Source organism: Ambystoma mexicanum, chromosome 4q, assembly GCF_040938575.1.
Source record: "Ambystoma mexicanum isolate Mex_15411 chromosome 4q, UKY_AmexF1_1, whole genome shotgun sequence".
Lineage (NCBI taxonomy): Eukaryota > Metazoa > Chordata > Amphibia > Caudata > Ambystomatidae > Ambystoma > Ambystoma mexicanum.
In genome coordinates this window covers 586,874,635-586,893,554 of record NC_090928.1, presented here as the reverse complement: position 1 = coordinate 586,893,554, position 18,920 = coordinate 586,874,635, and positions in this window count along the sequence as shown.

Sequence of the window (18,920 nt, the reverse complement as noted above, 5' to 3'; positions counted from 1 at the left end):
CGTGCTGAAAGGAGACGTGCTGATAGAGCGGTTTTCTGGAACTCCCTCAGACCACCTGCTCCCTTTCCACTACTGCTTCCTGGGGAGTCTGCACCAGAACCCATGCATATCGGGTCTTTGCAGGGTCCTCTTACCGGAGGCAGAGAAATGCCAGTGCTGGACGAATCGTCTCTGTCTTTATTGTGGAGGATCAGGTCATTTTCTGGTTAACTGCCCTGTACGACCTTCACGACCAACGGAAAACTGATGGGCCTGTTATCTGATGGGAAGGGGTTAACGGGCCCCACATATCAGCTGCATCACCTTCCTGAGGACTGCTCTTCACCTATGTCACCTTGCCTCTTGTTGTTTCTACAAATCAATCTTAATTGGAGTAGGAGTCCCCAAATAACGTTAATGTGCACGTGCTGCTTGATTGCGGTGCCTCAGGCAATTCCATGAACCAGGAGTTCATGCAGATCCATGCAATCTCTGTCCAACCTAAGGAAGAGGCAGCCCGTGTTCAGGTGATAGATGTATCCATGTTGTCCTCAGGATCCATAGTACTTTATGCCACAACACTGCATGTGTCCACCAATCCACACCAAGAGAAGCTGGCTTTTGATGTCATTAAGACGCTCACTTATCCAGCTGTTCTTGGCCTTCACAGGCTTGCCAAAAGCAATCCCAGTATTAACTGGAATTCCTGTGGCCTGATATTCTCATCTGAACTATGCACATCTTGTTTGTGTGATGTTAAGATGAATTTCTAGAATGTGGCCTGGTGGGCAGATTTTAGGAGGCCTAGTAATGGTGTTTTAAAGAATAAAATTGGCTAAATTGCGTCAAGAAACTGAGATGAAGTGGCCGGATGCCCTTCCATTGGTTCTATTTAGCATGGGAAGTATTCCTGTTAGGAAAACTGGTCTGAGCCTATATGAAATTCTTAATGGAAGACCGATAAGATTGCCTGCTGACCCACCGGTGAAAGCTGTGCCCAATGATTTGCAATTGTCGGATAATCGAATGTTAGAACATGTCAAGACTTTATTGTCTTCTGTCAGTCTCATTCACAATCAGGTTCAAGCTGCTCTGCCATGGGAACCAAACTCGTCAGGTCATTCCCTAAAGCCCTGCGACAGTGTACTGATAAAGGTCCATAAGAGAAAGACAGCACTGGCCCAGTGATGGAAGGGGCCTTTCACTGTGCTTCTCATCTCAAACTCTGCAGTAAAGGTTATGGGGCACCCAGAATGGGTGCATGTGAGTCACTGCAAGAGGGTGGTCCTATTTCTCTGCTGATTTGTTTATTAGTGTTTGCTTCAGCTAATCAAGTTAAAGGAGAAACTGACTCCATTGTACATACCCTATTAGCTATGAAGAACCTGACTAACGTAGTAACCACTACTGATGTTAGGGCCTGGCCGTGATATAAGAAATGGTGGATAGTACACTGGCCAGGGGGAACCTGTGATTTGAACGAAGCCTGGGCGTGTGGGGTGGATCATTGGTTGGGATTTATACCATGGCCAGCCGAATTGCCAGTGGGGGTAGTACCATCTCTCTGTGAGGCTCTGCCCAATTGGATGAGTGACGAAGATTATCTGAAGGTACGAAACTCAGAATTGGAAGAGCCCACAGAGAGATCTCAGCCTAGCCTTAGAGATAGAGAACTGAGTGTAACCACTTACATTCCTAAAACAGTAACCACTAAACCAACTGTGTTGTACCCAGAGCCTACACATGTCTCTGATCTGATCTACTATTGCCAATCTGTTCTTTTCACCAGAAGGAACAACAAGATAATCTCTAAATTGCTTTATTGGTATCGCCAGTGGTCTGGGACAACAATAATGACAATACAAAGAGAACTTGGTGGTAATGTAGGCGCAGCTCCAGATTTGGTAAATCTACCTATGGCTTTGCATAGTGTTGGTACCAGGGTTGTGTGAAATGGAAGACCTTAGTGTGATGGCAGGTAAAGGAAAAGGTTGACCAGTGCAGTTGGAGTGTTATTTACTAACAATGGAAGATGGACAGAATTATACCAGAATGGTAAAGGCATGCACTCATTCTACTGGTGCACATTGTCGTTTTTCAGACAGTTAAGATAACAGAATGTGCACCTTGATTCAGCATTTACCATCTCCGTTGATGGAGATAGATGAGTTTCTCACAAATACTCAAGAATACAACCAAAGGTTATGGTACAATTCGCTGTCGGATCCAGAATGAGCTGGTTATAGGTATAAGGGGCCTTATTACGGGTCCGGCGGTAACCCTGCTAGTGCTACTGGCGTGTTGTCGCTGGACCCGTAATAAATTACCAGCGCCTAACTTCCCGGTGCCACCGGACTATTGAAAGTCCAGCGGCCGGGAAGTCAGGCGTCGGTAATTTTATAAGTCCCCATTCCCATAGAGTCTGATTGGACTGTATGGGAATGGGGACACGGGAGCACTGGCACTGTTGCTAACGGTGCCGGTACTCCCGTGAAAAAACTGCGGGCGGGTGCCATTCCACCAGGCAGGTCTAACCTGCCAGGCGGGAAGGCACCCACCCGCAAAGTTGTAGTATTCCGGTCCGGAAACAGAGGTGCCAGTAAGCTTAACGGCACCGTTGTTTCCGGAACGGCACACTTAGATGAGGCCCCATGGTGTTGAATGCAAGAGTCGTTACTGTGCTGTTTACTATCCCTCTGTCTGCATTTCAGGTTACCACTCAGAAGTGTAATTGTACGAGGGGGGCAGGAATCCGGCAACAGGAAGAATTACTGGAAAGTCGACAAAAAAGGAAAGTATCAGATAAGGTGTGGAGTGGAGTTAATACAGCACTTGCTACGTTGGGGATTTATAAAGGTACACATTTAGAAGGCTAGGTTGGCCGATTAGAAAAGGCTAATGGGCTCATAGCAGGGGCTGATTTAACAGGAAGGGAGGCGTGAATTGGCAAACTCCATGTGATTGGCACGCTTAGCCAAATCACCATGGGTGCCCTAAAGAAGATGATGGAAGGTGTAATCGAAGCAGGAAGTAACTTGGAATTGGATATGGCATGTGAAGAAGTAGAGGACTATCTCAATGCTAATGTCGATCCGAGATGATGCAATGCATAATACTTGGCCTAGACTATTGAAAAAGTATTCTGTAATACCAGCCCGACTGTGGCAATGGATATTTCTGGCAGTACAGTGGTTGGCGCTGTGAAGAAAATTATTGTGTATTAACTGTATATGGGCTGATCAGTGGAGAGTGAGCCCTGGCCAGGCAAATACTTCCGGGACGGTGGGCTGGATGTAACTGGGAATGGGTGACTCACCATGAAGTATGCGAAATTAAGCTGCCCAATAATGCCTCTAGGTACCCGATCTCTGCCCCAGGAATAACCCTTGATCTATGGTTCAGTCTAAGATCTAATTGGGAATGATGGCCTTTACAGCCCTCTCCGCTGCAGTGTCAGAGTACATTAGGGGATGGACATATAATTCTAGTGGGAAACCGGGTGTGTTGGGAAGGAGAAGGGGACGGATGTAGTCTGGCAGGAAGGTGGTTATTCCGAGGTAAGTATTGTTGTGTAGAATTGATGGCATCACCAGAGTCAGATGTGCATTTTCCAATTCATACAAGCACTAAGCAGTTCAGAGTTTTCTGGCTAGTGACGGAAAAGAGTAGTAAAGTTATGTTGAATTTTTGAAAGGATGGCCTAAACTGATACCACATAGATTTGTGGAGTTGGAAAAGGTGGAAGTGGTAAGATATGTAACTTACGTCACTAAGAGTTTACAGGTTTTAGAAATGGTTTATAATCAAGAGAAGCAGGCATGTGAGTTAGCACACCGAATCTTAAAGATATGTGGTGCAGGAGATGTTTTATGTGCAGTAAATCAGGCGGTAACGGAGCAACTTTACATTGCCACTATAGTATGTCTTACAGTATTTTCTCTTCTGTTGGGAGGGTCGGCGTGGTGCCTCGTGAAATGCTGCTGCCATTCCAGATCGATTGTAATAAACAACAGACCCTCCAAGCACAACCTCCTCTTCGGTCAGCCCCTGACCGAAGCCCCTCTTTTGCCCTAATGGAAGTACAGCAGGAAACTCTGATGTTACAGAAAGAACTGGTGCAATTGTTGGAAACTCATGAGAAAGAATGTGTTTCTTATCATTAATATTAATAGTCGCAGATGGTTTATCCGCACAAATGAAAAGCGTAATTGGACCATAGCACAGTAGTTGACAGAATTCTTGGTGCAAAAGAAGAACCAGCGAATTGGGGGTCAATAGTTGCAGTAGACAAGTTGCTTAGAAAGCACAAAAGTGGGGTCTGTGAACGACCATGGACCCACGGGTGGCTTGTGGATAAGATTTGAGGGGTGGGGGTTGTTATGTTAATTTGTGATATTATGAGATAGTTTGGGAAATTATATAAGCCCCGACATGTCATTCGTGTATGAACAACCCCAAGTGTTTATTATTTTCTTTCTGGGTTCAGATGACATTGGTTAGGGACTACCCCACATATTGTCTTTGATAATACTTGTCCCGTTGGCTCCAGAGCTCAAGCATGCAGTGTAGGACTGCTGAGACCATTTGGGAGCTCTCAGGGTTACTGGGTGAAGAGCACTTGGGCCTCCATCTTGGATCTAGCTAGTTTGGACTGGATTGAACAATGTCACCTTATTCATGGCCGGAAATACATCAGGGGACGGTGGCCCTACATCCACCGTCTGTGGAGGCGGACACCAAATATCGTCAGACCAGAGCGATGGACACGGAAGGAAATGATGACGTGGGAAGGAGTATCCAGATGAAAACCAATGATGGACTACCGTAAAAGACCATTTGGGATTATTGTGACTACAGCAGAGGTGGTAAAGGTCAATCGGACATGATGTCAAATGGATGGGGCCAGACGGGTTGAAGTAGATTGAGTGGCGGGCTATTTGGGTGCTGTCCGTTTATTCGGTTTGCAAAACTGGTTTGAATAAATCTTCTTGCATTGTCCATTCTCTACCATACTATTGAGTCGCTTATTTAATTCGCATTGATACCTTCTACCTCTTCTCCACCATCTGATGTTTCTCTGACTATCTCACCACCTCCCAAAGTGTAGAAATGTTAGTGCACACCTATTTGGATCATATAAATTGCAATTTGACACAATATTTAGAACATGTAAGTTGCAGGGGAGGAACTATGACCCTGGCACAAGGTCACCAGCTCCCCCTGTTGTTGCTTCTCCTCCCGATCCTTCCCTACCTGTCACAGCAGCTCCCTCTTGCATTTCACCACCTCCTCCTCCTTCTTCTGGCACCTCTTCACCTACTCCTTTTTCACTGGGCCTCATTACAAATCAGGCGGTCCGGAAATAATGGTGGTGGTAAACCCGCCGCCACCGTTGTTTCTGGACCGCCTGATCCCGACTCCTGCAGGCGGGAGGTGATGTTCCCGCCAGGTCTGACCTGGCGGGTTTAACACCGCCCGCCTGCAGGCGGACGAGGAAACACCGGCAGCATTACGAGATGCTGCCGGTGTTTCTATGAGCCCCATTCCCATCGAGTCCCTTAGGACTCGATGGGAATGGGGATTAACACCATTCCGCCTGCGTGATTCCCGGAAAACCGGGGTTGTAATGCCCCGGTAATTCCGGGAATCACGGAGGCGGAATGGTAATACGAGTCTGGCGGTAACCAGGCGGTTTTACCACCGCGGTTACCGCCGGACTCGTAATGAGGCCCACTGTCTTTCTCCGATTTGTTTCCACCTCCACCATCACCTGTTTCCCATCTCCTCCCCTGTCCATCAAATCACCTCGTGCTCTCCTCCAACCTCCTCCACACAAGCCTCCTCTGCACTACTTCTCTGCATCTCCACTCTCTTTCCTTACTTCTACACCCTTATGCCAGCTTCCCTCAATTTTAGTTTGGGCCAATCCTTGCATACATGTGCCTTTCCTATGGGATCATTCTTAGGTGTGCAGGATCATTATTCAGTGATTGACTAGGTTGTTTGGGTAGGTGGGCGTTCCTCCGCCAGTGGTGTGGGCCTCTTTAAATCCACTCTCAGCTCTGCAAACCAAGCTGATATCTATGATGAGCGCCACCATGGATTTAGTGTTCACACATGGCTGCTGCTTGCTCCACTGAGAATATGCTCTTCTCAGGTTTCCTATGTTTGCAAGTCTTGTGGCCTGTGAACCAGTCTGTGCAAACACTTGCCAGTAAGCTCCGGTCTTCATTGCTGCCCTCTGTGTGGCATACTGCTCTGCAGCAGTGATTCCAAGGACTTGCTGTTGCCCAAACATTTGTCTGCATATTTATGGGTTACTTAAAGGGGCTGCACCTGTTGTTGGGATCAAGTGACAAATTCCTTCCAGACAAACAAGGTGGGGTTGACCATGGGATGCACCCCGCACCACCCATGGACCTTGCATTACTTTCTTGGTGGCAGTACGCACACCCATGTTCACCCCATCCCTACACACAGAATCAGGTAGGAATCTTTGTCACAAAGTCTCTTCCTTTTCTGCAGGCTTGCCCCCTCTCCCCCCAAGGCCCCCAGCGTTTTTCTAATTATGGGGTTGGGTCCCTATTTTCTGGGCAGCAAGACCTCTTCATCAGATTCTTGGGGCTACTCCCAGGTCATTTTGGCTCTCTCCATCAAGCAATCTTTTTTCTCCCTTTTTCTAGGAAGATGGCTCATCTCTTCGGGGTTCCTAGGTTGTTGGCTTTTCTGAAACTGTCTATCAAATTGGAGTTCATTTGTCCCTGTGATGACGTTTTTAGGTAAGCCTGTCATTACAATAAAAAAGAAGGAGTACCTATTATAGAAGAACATCAGTGCGTGTACAAATCTAAACAACAAGGTCACAATTATGATTTTTATTTTAGAATTAATAAAGTAATCATTTTGATAACAATGTGTTACAGATCTTACAACATTTCAGAGTACAAAAAGATAAATACATTTTAATTAGCCATACTAGGGAGCAAAATCGTAACCTTTCAAATGTATCAAAACAATCATTAAGTAAAGAAACGGTCCTGATATGAAACCAATGTGCATAGCTGGACACCAAGGTTATTTACATTTCTGGATAAGGCAGGGTCAACTTTCTCAGGGAATCAATGACCACTCTTCGCTTGTGTGTGAGAACTAGAAAAATGAGATATATGCAATTTATTTAAAAAAAGTAATCATTTACAAAATGTCTATGTAAACAATATGACACACCATTGTTGATTTTGCAGTGAGGACATGTGTCCTACATAAACACCTCCAATAATTAAAACAGCAACCAATGATGGCATTTAATTTCACTGTAACCGGTTGCAACAGCGCCGTGATACCCTTGGACTTGGGCGCTTTACAAATGTAAAAAAAATAATAATGATTAAAGTGTTTTTAGGTAAAGGAGCATAGAAATGAACTAAAGTATATTAAGCATTCATTTACCTGTTTGTGAAGTCTCATCAACATCTGCAATCTAAGCTGTTTTTAATGCTGCAAAGATCTGCCGTAATTTCCTGTGGCTCAAATAAATAATCTTTACATTGATATTTGAAGCTGATCTTTTCATTTTAAACTATATTGTATTTATAGCCTCAAAGTTAATTTTCATCCAATCGATACTACTGTCAGAGAAAAGGAGAAATGCCAGGTTTGGAATTAATTGTACAAATATTCTATGGGAGAGGAGGAAACATCCCACCCTCCTCTCACCTCCCTACCCGCCCTCCTCCCCGTGATTGGCTGTCTGCTTCTCTTCACTGCCCTCCCCGTGGCAGCCCTCTGCCCATGCAACCCCTGCAGCTAATGGCCCCTAGGCAAAGGGCGGCTCCCAAAGAGGTAGCTTCCTCTTGTATCTGCAGGTGTCCACAGGGGAAGACAGCCGACAACCGTCAACCAGCTACAACCGAAGGTAGGAGCAGCCCTGGGTTAGCGACTAGAGCTTGCCTCCTACCCTGATATCCCTGCCCCATAGCAGTTTCTCAGACATGCATTGTGAAAGTATTTAAAATTGCAGTGTGAAACCTAGGCCTTGGTGTTCCCCCTTTACAGGACTCTCAGACTTGGGTGTGTTTTTCTAGGTGTGTTCAAACAAAATTCATTGTGAAAGTAAAATTCATTGTGAAAGTAAAATTCATTGTGAAAGTATTTAAAATTGTACTGTAAAAGTATTTAAAATTCCATTGTGAAACCTAGGCCTTTTCCCCCCTTACATTACTCTCAGACTTAGGTGTGTTTCTCCAGATTCTAAATATCACTGTGATAGTAGTGCTATTCTGTGGTCAACTTCTTAGCTAAACACTCACCTAGTAACTGTCTACCATTCTCTGAGTGCCTGTCGTCTTGTCAACTTGTCTCTCTCTCTCTCTCGTCTGCTTGCACCCTTCCCTAGTGTTCCAGCCTGCCCCTCCCACCCCATTCCTCTTCTCTCCTCTCCTCTCCATACCCACTCTATGGTGCTCTCTGTCTCTCCCATATTTTCTAACTGTTTCTCTATTGACTATCCCGCTCCCCTCACTAAATCTGGTAGGAAGAAGTTTAAAAAAGATATCCTGGTCACCAACCCAGGCCTCCCTATGGCTGACACCTATACCAGTGCCGCCTCCAGGCAAACCTTCACAGACATCCTCTTTGTCGTTCCCTCGTCAGAACTATGGACTCTGCAAATGGTCTCTGTGCTTTCTCCTTTCTCTTTGTCTCCCATCAATGGTGGCACCCAGTGGGAGGCCCTCCTGGCCTCCTTCCACTCCTCTAAGGTCATCATTAATGTTTATGTGAATGGTACCATCTTGGTCCAAGGCCCTCAGGCAAATCTTCTCCTCTTTGATAGACGCTTCCTGAGCCTCATCAATTTCCCTCCTTCTCCTGCTGCCCCCTCTTCCCACCACAGCTTCCTCGTCTCCCTCTCCTGTCTCCTCCTTGGCAACCTTGCCCTCTCCCCCTTCCTCTTCTACACCTCCCCAGGGCATACCTCTGATTTGTACCCTTCCCCGGAAGTCTTTCAAGGATGTCAACCTTCTCCATATTGCCACCCTTAACTCTCGCTCAGCTGTCAAACACTCCTCTGACATCTGCTGCCTCCTTGAGGAACTTGACCTCGATGTGCTCGGTCTCCCCGAGACATGGTTCACGGCCAGCTCTGTCACAAGCTTTGACACTCTCCTCCCTGACGGCTACAAGATCCTCTCTGCGCCCAGAACCAACCCCTCCGGAGGGGGTGTAGCCCTGATCTTCCCGAGTGTATTCCTGCCTGTGTCATTCCTTTGCAGGCCTACTCCTCTTTCGATTGCCTTGTCTGCAGGCTCCCTCTCTCTCTCTCCTAGCCATTCCCTTACTGTGGCTACTATCTATCGGCCAACTGGTCAGAGCGCCTCCTTCCTCTCTGAGTGGGCGGACCCTTCCTCTTCCCTCCCGGTCTCGACAACTCACCTCCTCCTTCTTGGAGACTTTAACATCCACCTGGATGCTTTCTGCCTTCCTCTGGACTCTTTCGTGACCTCTGCGACTCTCTCTCACTCTCTATTCTCCCCTCTGGCCCAACTCACTCTGCAGGGCACACCTTGGATGTTCTGATCTCCTCTGACCTTCCACTTTCTATCCCTCTCACCACTCCTCTCTCCTGGAGCGATCACTTTCTTCTTTCCTCCCAGCTCACCCTCTCTTCCACCCAGGCTAAGCCAATTCCAGCAATGCCACCTACCTTCTCGGTTATCCGACCCATGAAGCGTTTGTCAGTTGAGGCTTTTGCCGCCACCTTCTCACCCCCCTCTCGCCCTTTGGCTGACTCACACCCTGACACAGCCCTCTCCATGCTCCACTCCGTTATACCCGATACTCTCGATGTTCTTGCCCCTATCATGAGGATCCGCTTGAAGCTCAAAGCCAATTGTAATTCCTGGTATGATTCAGACCTTGTCACCCTCAAACGCAAGTGCAGGGTGGCTGAACGGAAATGGTGTGCTTCTGGTACATCCTCTGACAAACCGGCCTGCCGCCTGCTCCAAAGGCTATACCGTTTCTCCGTCTGCACCAAGAAGAGAGCTCACATCCACCCTGCTTCTCTGCAGTATCTATCAACGCGGCCAAACTCTTTAAAATCTGCAAGGAACTGGCCAATCCTGCTGAAGTCTCTACCTCTCCTGTCCTTTCCCGAGCACTCTGCACAGCTCTGGCTTCTCACTTCATCTCAAACTCAGAATACCCTGTCCTCTCGCTCTTCCTCTCCCCCTCCGCCCCCTACACACTGCTCTTCCTCTGGCCCTTTTTTGGCCACCTCTCCTCCCTCCTTCTCTGCCTTTCCCATATTCTCCCCAGACAAGGTTTCTAGAAAAGTCTGATCTACTAAAGTCTCATCAAGACAGGTTCATCCCTGCTCTTCCAAAACCATCAAGGACCACATTGACTCCCTGAATCCTGCTCTGGCCGACTTCTGCAACAACTCCTTCGCAACGGGGGTCTTCCCATCCCCTCTGAAGCACTCCCTTTTGCACCCTCTGCTCAAGAAACCCTCTGCCGACCCGTCCGGCCGGCTAACTATCGCCCAATCTCCATCACTCCCTTCCTGGGCAACCTGCTGGAAAAGCTGGCCATATCCCAGCTTACTCTTCACACTGAATCTGTTGGTTGTCTTCATGGCCATCAGTCTGGCTTCAGAGCTGAAAGAAGCACGGAAACTGCTCTCCTGAACATCCGTGAAGACCTGCTCTCAAACCTCGACTCCAACACCCCCTGTGTCCTCATCTTACTAGATCTCTCTTCTGCTTTTGACACAGTCAACCATGACATCCTGCTCAACCGTCTCTGTGATAACCTGGGTATCACCCATCAGGCCCTGGCGTGGCTGACCACTCTGATCGACCCTCCCAGGCCCAACCTGGGTCCTTCCTCTCCTCTATCTCTATTTCTACCTGTGGTTGGTGTCGCCCAGGGGTCTAACCTCTCTCCCTGGCTGTTCAACCAATACCTGGCACTTCTTGCCCACGCATTGCCGCTTTCTTCCCTAACTTTCAGTGCTACGTGGATGACACTCAGCTCCTTTTCAGGCTACCTTCGGCCACTTCTTCTCTGTCTCTCATCTCTGACTGTCTGTCTGCTATCCAGGAGTGGTGTTCCGCCAATGATCTCTGCCTTAATGCCAGTATAACTGAGATTCTCCTCATCGGCACACCTGCTCCCTCCTTTCCTGTCGCTCTCTGGCCGGCTGCTCTTGGCCCTCTTCCTGTTCCCACCTGCGAGGCTAAATAACTTGGTGTCATCTTCGAATCCACACTCTCCTTCTCTCCTCGCATCTATGATATCTCTAAGAAGTCACACTACCAGCTGCACCTACTCAGAGGTATTCTTCCTTTCCTTTCCTTCCCCCAGAAGCTCACTGTCTCCAGAGCTCTGGTTCTCTCTAGGCTGGACTACTGCAACAGCCTCCTTCTAAATCTGCCTGCTTCTACTCTCCGCCCTCTACAACTCATCCAGAACAGCACTGTGAGACTTGTCCTTGGCCTCAAGCCCAGGGATCGTATCTCTCCAGGACTGAAATCTCTTCACTAGCTCTCAGTGGCTGCGAAGATTAAGTTCAAACCCCTCTGCATCGTCCATAAGGCCTTCTGGGGCCTGCAGCCTCAATACCTTCAACTCTCTCTTCCTAAATATCTTTCTCCTCAAGCTCTTCGCTCATCCGCCTCCAACTCCCTCAAGTCGCTTCTCCAAGCAACGAGTTGGTGGTAGATCTCTTTCCTCGGCTGGGGCTTCCCTGTGGAACAGCCTCACTGAAACTTCAGGAAAACCATCTCTGGTTCCAGAAGCACCTCAAAACCTTCCTCTTTGTTCTGCTTTCTTTCCTCCTCTCCCCTGCTGAATTCCTGGCTAAACTGTACTGGTTACCTGGCCACCCTCTGATCTCGGGCCCAGTTCCCCTCCCCTGCCAGTTACACACCTGCACTGCCTCCCTGGCAAACCCCGCACTTGGGGAATGTTTTCTGTATCCCTACAGTCCCCTGCCAGCACTTTACACCTGATGTCTGCACTTACCGTTGCACTCGTCACCAGCTGGCCCTACTTCTCATTTTGTTTTATTTATTTTTTTCCCATGTACTGCACTGTCCCTCCCCGCTCCCACTGTGCACTTTTCCTCTTCCCCTTCCGCTGCACTTGTGCGATCTGAATGACACTTGGCCTAGTAGGATCGTTGTCTCTGTCTCCCCTCATTTCCCTCTCCCTTGCCGCGTCGCGCCTTGAAACACTTGTGTATAGGTGCATTATAAATGCCTTATATCATATCATATCCTTTATAACAGAAGCTAATTCCTCTGTTCCCAAAGTAGAGAGGAATTATTACTATATCTCTCTCTCCACAATGTCGGCCAGACTCAGCCATGTCTTGATGCCAAGCAGGTCTATATATGTACATTGGAAGAAAATAACGTTTTGTAGTGCCATTATTACATTAGATCTCATGTGAGAATGCAATGTTCTAATTGCAAGAATAGCATGCATCACCGTGCAGTAGACAAACAAGGTTATTTGATTACTAAGTAAGTTACAAAAATGTATATCAGCATAACCTCAAATTCATGAATTTCTGTAGTGGAAAAAATCAGATCTTTAGCACTTACAAGGTCATTAAAGCATTTACATGCATTGATTGTTGAGATCTTCATGTAGGTCAAGAAATAATTAGCAAATAGATCTTTTTGAGAGCAGGCAATATGTGTACGAAATGTCTGTCAAATATCTGAACTACAGGTTCCAAATTCTTGCCTTCATTCAATGTTCTTAATGCAATCTTAGAGCCTATTTCCCAAACTCTTCACCATTTTGAAGAATTTGCTGCAAGTTTTCTTTGCGGCTGGAGTAACATATGTTTTTAATGAATGTCCCTGTAAAGTCTCTGTGGGTCTTCTGCTTACAGTTTGTTATCTGTGAATAATGTGCCTGCACGAAATCTGCAATGATGTTTCCCTAATTAAACATTGGCTGACCTCATAGTTTGGGCCACAAAGGACAAATATCATGAGCAAGTAAGGCAATAAATAACATTCAAAATTTGGCAATTAAAACAATATGTTTCTCCCCATTTTAATGTCTCGCAATAGAAGAATTTAGAGGGTCCTTAATAATCACAGGATTGGCACTTACCAGATGACTACTGACCTCACAATGCGAGGAGCATCAAAGTTGTTTTTCTTTTGGTCCTCGTTACAGTCTAGCTATGTGTTGAGAAATTGTCTGCCCCTTCATATTTGTTATGTTAATTGATTTAGGCAAATATTGGAAATCTCTTTATAGATAATTGGTTACCAATCAACCACCAATTACGTCTAATCAATTGAGAAACATTCAAACTAGCTATTACTGCTACGTCTGCATTGAAGGGCCTTGTTTCTTTATGTAACTGAACTCAGGCCTTAGAGACAAACCCCCGTAGTATCTGTGAGGAGAAGTTTAGGTACCAGCTTTCCCAGAATAAGCTATTCTGGATATGCAAAGTCATCTCGCGCAACAGTCTGATGATTCCCTGAATCCGAACATCTCAGACTGGCTGTTCTTCCAACTCCAGTGGGATTTAATACTTTCCTTCTCCTCTTCCTTGGGCCAGCATGCCTCATTTGACAGAATTGTGTGGACCCTTTTCAGGGTGTAAAGAGAACCGTCACTGTTCATCTTATTACTTACCCTGTTACGCTGGTACAAAGTCACAGGTGCCCAGTGGCTCGGGGCAAAGGGTTGGTAGAGCAGATAACACTGACCTGGTAATCTCTTGTCTTTATTGATTTGCCCTGTGAGGCACGCCGCTCTGTGGCAATGGTTTGAGAACTCCCTGCAGCCCAAAGTATTTGTCTGCATGTCTCTCGGTCCCTAAAAGGGGTGGGCCTGTTGTTGGACTCAAGCAACAAGTCCCTTACATGTAACAAGAGTAGTCTGGGTTGATCAGGGAATCCTTCCAGCAATACCACCATGCCCTGCATCATTTAGCAGGTCGTAGTACCATCTCCCATAATCACCCCATCCGTGACCTCAAAGTCTTTGATAATATTTGGAGACTGATAGAAATTATCAACCATGCCATTAAGTGTATAAATCCCTTGATATTAAAATCCCTGTGTGTCGAAAAACCATTCGACAATGTTAATTAGGATTGTCCTATTTCAGGGTTACTTAAATTCATTTTTGGTTCCCATATTATTAAATTGATTCTTTCTAACGTTCAAGGCTTCTAGATCCAAATTAGGGGGAACTGTAAATGATCAGAGATCATCACACGAGGGGTTCTAGAACAGGATGCCATTATTCCCTTTCCTTTTTAATCTGTATTAATAGCCATTGGCCTAGAAGATTTGCGATCATCTATACAGTGATGGTCATTGTTCAAAAATTGTTTGTATTTGACAATGATATAATATGCTGTGTGCAATATCCCACAACATCGTTCCCTGAAATTCTTTGAGAATTAAATTAATTCAGCTGGGTCTCATAGTTTAAGACAAATCTCCAAAAAAGTGATGGGTGGAAGGTTTTGAATTAATCTGAACCACTGGCACTGCTCTGGGTAAACTTCCACACCGCCATTTGAGCCCGTCTGCGCCATTGCAAAAGGGATCCAGCCGTATGCAAATTAGTCAGGTACTGCCACCCAGGAGAGCAGCCCAGCCCAAACTGCTAGGTCAGGTCCCCTCTGCACGGAAACACAAACAACCCCAGACATGTTTCGGGCTTGTTGGGCCAGTGAGGTACAGCTTGGTTCCCTATGGCACAGCGACCAAGGGCCCCAAGTCTGGGCATACCCTCTCTCAAATAGGAAGACAAACTATAACGAAAACAGTTATGGGTGGAAGGTTTTGACTAAATCTGAACCACTGGCATTGCTCTGGGCAAACTTCCACACTGCCGTTTTTGAGCCCGTCTGCGCCATTGCAAAAGGAGTCCAGCCATATGCAAATTAGTCATGTACTACCACCGATGGGAGCAGCCCAGCCTGAACTGCTAGGCCAGGTCCCCTCTGCACGGAAACACAAGCAACCCCAGACATGTTTCGGGCTTGTTGGGCCAGTGAGGTACAGCTTGGTTCCCAATGGCACAGCGAGCAAGGGACCCACATCTGGGCATACCCCCTCTCACATACGGAGACAAACTATAACCAAAAAGGTGAAGGTTTTGAATTAATCTGCACCACTGGCACTCCTCTGGGCAACCATTCACACAACAGTTTTTTAGCCAATCTGCGCCATTGCAAAAGGGGATGCTTATGGTCTTGTGCAGAAGGGATACGACCAAGCAGTTCGGGCTGGACTGCACCTATTTGGACCAAGCCTGATTTGCAAATGTTCTTTGCCCTTTTGTAATGGCTTGGCAGGCGATGAACGATGGTCTGGAGGATTGCCCAGAGCAATTCCAGAGGTTAGGATTATTTCCAAACCTTCCAGCCATCCCCTCTTTTGTTTTGCTCAAGACAGATCTCATACAATCTAATGCCTGTAATGTTTCTGAATCACATCAAACAATTTACTTTCAGAATTGCAGCATTTGCAGTGGACAGAAAAACGAAGATGATATTGAAAAGGAAATCCATGTGTAAAACAAACCTCCCTCCATTGCTGAAATGCCATTTCGAAGATCAGGAGAGACAGCAATCACTTCCCCACTCATGGTTTGGCAGGCTCGCTGGCATAACAATGAACCCTTTATCTTGTGTGTTACATGATCTCCAGGCATCACCATTAAATTACCTCTTAACTTTGTGAAATCTATATTTGCAGCCAAAAATTACCGAGGATCTCAAGAAAAGGTTTAATGCACCCATTTCACCATGGCAGGTTGTCTGTTCCATGTATAAAAATATATTTAGGAGCATCACAAACGAGTGGTTTTGTTGAACGGTGTTCTCTAGATGATAATACACTGCAGGTCATGAATGAACAGGCTTCCACTACAACTCCTTTTGAATCAGATCATATGGTTGTCTCCAAGAGCATGAGCCTTGGTTTCACCATTCAGCAACAGTTACCGCAGCTGTCCACCAAAGTGACGCCATTAGAAGGACAAATAGAGGATTGGCCTACCCTTCCCCATTGATTCCCATACTATTGAGCCCTGACTTCTCTCCAGGAATAACAATAAGTCTCGTTGCTAAATGACAGAAAGGGGTCTGCAGAAAATAAGTCAGTTATTTGATCATAAAAACCCTCTTGGATTTTCACCCACATAGAATTAAATTCAACCATCGAGAAAGTGCAAGATTCCAAAACATACAAATCCATCACTGTGCCTCATGTTAAAATACATAAAGGCGCTTTGCAGGGAACTCTCATCTATAAAGACAATCTTAGAGGCTCGCCCAATTTATAAAGTGGTCTCTGAATTCTATCCTGATCTTGAGGGGGGATGACAGAGTACAAAGGCTCCCCTACTTGCAAAACTGGGGAAAGGGTTTAGAAGGGAGATCATAAATGTGGCAAATCGTTGAAGGAGTTCAAACTTCTCTTACAATGGTATTTAACCACCCAAAGAATTGGTGGTTCCAGAGAATTTTCCTGTCTATATGATGTGAGTGCATGGAAATCCAACTTTTCTTTGGAGCAAGTCCTGTCTATAATAAAAGAGGTCTCTTAAAGATCTCATCCTACTGCACAAGTTGATCCATGAGGGAAAACACTGAATCCATCGCGTGTCCATGCCTAAACACGTGAGGCACAGCGAGCGAAAACCCTCTGAAGAAGAATACCTGTCACATGTGGGACAGGTTGTGGCAGCGTAAGCCAGCCCTGCAGCTGGCAGGAGGCACAAGGAAAAGAAATGGATCATTAACAAATTACAAACAGGTTGAGGCAGATATAAATTCCTGCATGCTGTCCAGACTCTAGTCCTGCCGATTAGTTGGAAACACCGGTAGGCGAAGCAAGTTGGCTAAGAGCGAGGGCAGAGCTATGCTCCGCACATGCACTCCAGATGGTTTGCAAATGATGGGGTTTTAACTGACCAAATTAGCTCCAGTCCGATCCCCATGATGGAGCATCCCAGGAGTATAGAGGAAAGAGTACGGAATGTTGAAGTGTAAGTAAATACATAGAGTCTTAACCAATAGTTACGATAAGCCTAGAGGATGGTGAGGCAAACGGGGAGAACTGGGAAGCAGAATAAAGCAACAAAGACCCAACAACTAACCGTTCAAGGTGAATTATTTCTTTCTACACTGCCGGTGACGTTCCTCCTGTATGAGGGAAGGAAGTTGTTCAAGTGAGCAGTTCAAGTGGTATCCAGAGTTTTCATTGTGAGCTTCTTTTTCCTGAAGGTTGCCACTACAAAAAGGCTTGAAGAAAAGGACCTGAGGAGCATGAATGGGGAATACTTTTTAAACTGCATGTAGGCACGGCCAGAATCCCAGAGGGATTTGTGAATAATATAAAGTGTAATACGGGCAGCAATCTGAAGCAAACGGAGGGTTTAGGTTACATATAAAAAATGTGTATTACACGCTAAGGATTGGGGGATAATAATGTACAAGCCATGTCTAGGCAATTGCTTTGCATTCATATGTTGTGCTAATTAACTTCTCATTGAATGATTTTTCTACCATACCACATGCAACCTGCTTTATCCTGTATGCCACTGCTCGATTTCTTTAATGCTTTGTCCAGGAGTTGACTGCATTCTGATGACAAACAGTAGTGTGCCTCCTAATGATGTTTTAAATTTAAACCCAATAAAAATACGGTTTAAAAATATATTGAAAAACTCAAGTTCGAGGAACAAACAAACAGCAAGGGCAGATTTCGCTCTTTTATAAACTTCTCCAACAAACCCAGGCAGCATGAAGATAAGTGGAGATAAATGTATCGGGCGCCTCACCTACCAAATTAATCAAATGTTCATACATTTGATGAAAGTGGTTACAAATAGAAATTGAAATGTGAAAACAACTGATTATGACATTGCTGCTGAATGCAAATACTTTTATGAGAATGTATGCAAGTAATAAACAGAAATATATCTGTAGTCACCCGACATTCTCAAACTGCAGAAAAGTGAAGCAGGCTGGCTGGGTAGTCAAGTCAGGGCAGCTAAAAGAAGAAAAGCAATTGAAAGAATTAAAGGTAAAACGTTGCAGGGTGAGTTTTAAAGGACATCTGTGCTGGAGAAGCTGTTTAAAGAAAACCAGAACAGGGATATGTTTGACAATGTTCCGAAAGAGAGCAAGGTGTCAGCAATACCGAAACCAGGGAAGGATTCACTAGCATACAGTAGTTTTCTTATAAGCGTGGATGCAGATATGCTGAATAGAATATGGGCTGAGAGACTGAAGAATTACATAATGTGACAGGGGCATAGAGGCGGGGGAGCCAAAGCCAGCTCTAGTCTGGTTACAGACAGAAGGCTGGGTTGGCTTGAGTGCCTTTGTGAAAGAAGAGACCAACTGGAGGTGAGCAGAGCCAAGCATCGCCTCATCACACATTAGATTCACAGAGCAAATTAAAGAGACACTGCCACCCACTAACAGTGAAAAGAACTGCATGCATCATCTACTTGCACAGAGTACTTTGATTATCTCTTGCCAGGAATTGCATGTTAATGCAAAACTAAAGATGTAATGGGAGCCTGCATGGCCTGAAACCTGAATAATGTGCAAGCAGATAACATGAAAACTGGGCAACAAGAAAACCGAACTTCCACATTTGAACAATCTGTCATCCCAAGCCACCTGGGAAGTACCACAAGGATCCTCGTTATCCCCACTCCTCTTCAACATCAATATGACGCCACTAATCAACCTCATCAAAAGACACGTCTTCACTTGCTACAAGTACGTAGATGATACCCAAATCGTCTAGAAAATCTGCGATGAACAATGGGAGAGTGTAACGCTAATAGACTGTCTCAAAGAACTCTACCAATGGATGAACACTAACAACCTCAAAATCAACCCAGACAATATGGAAATCATGATTACA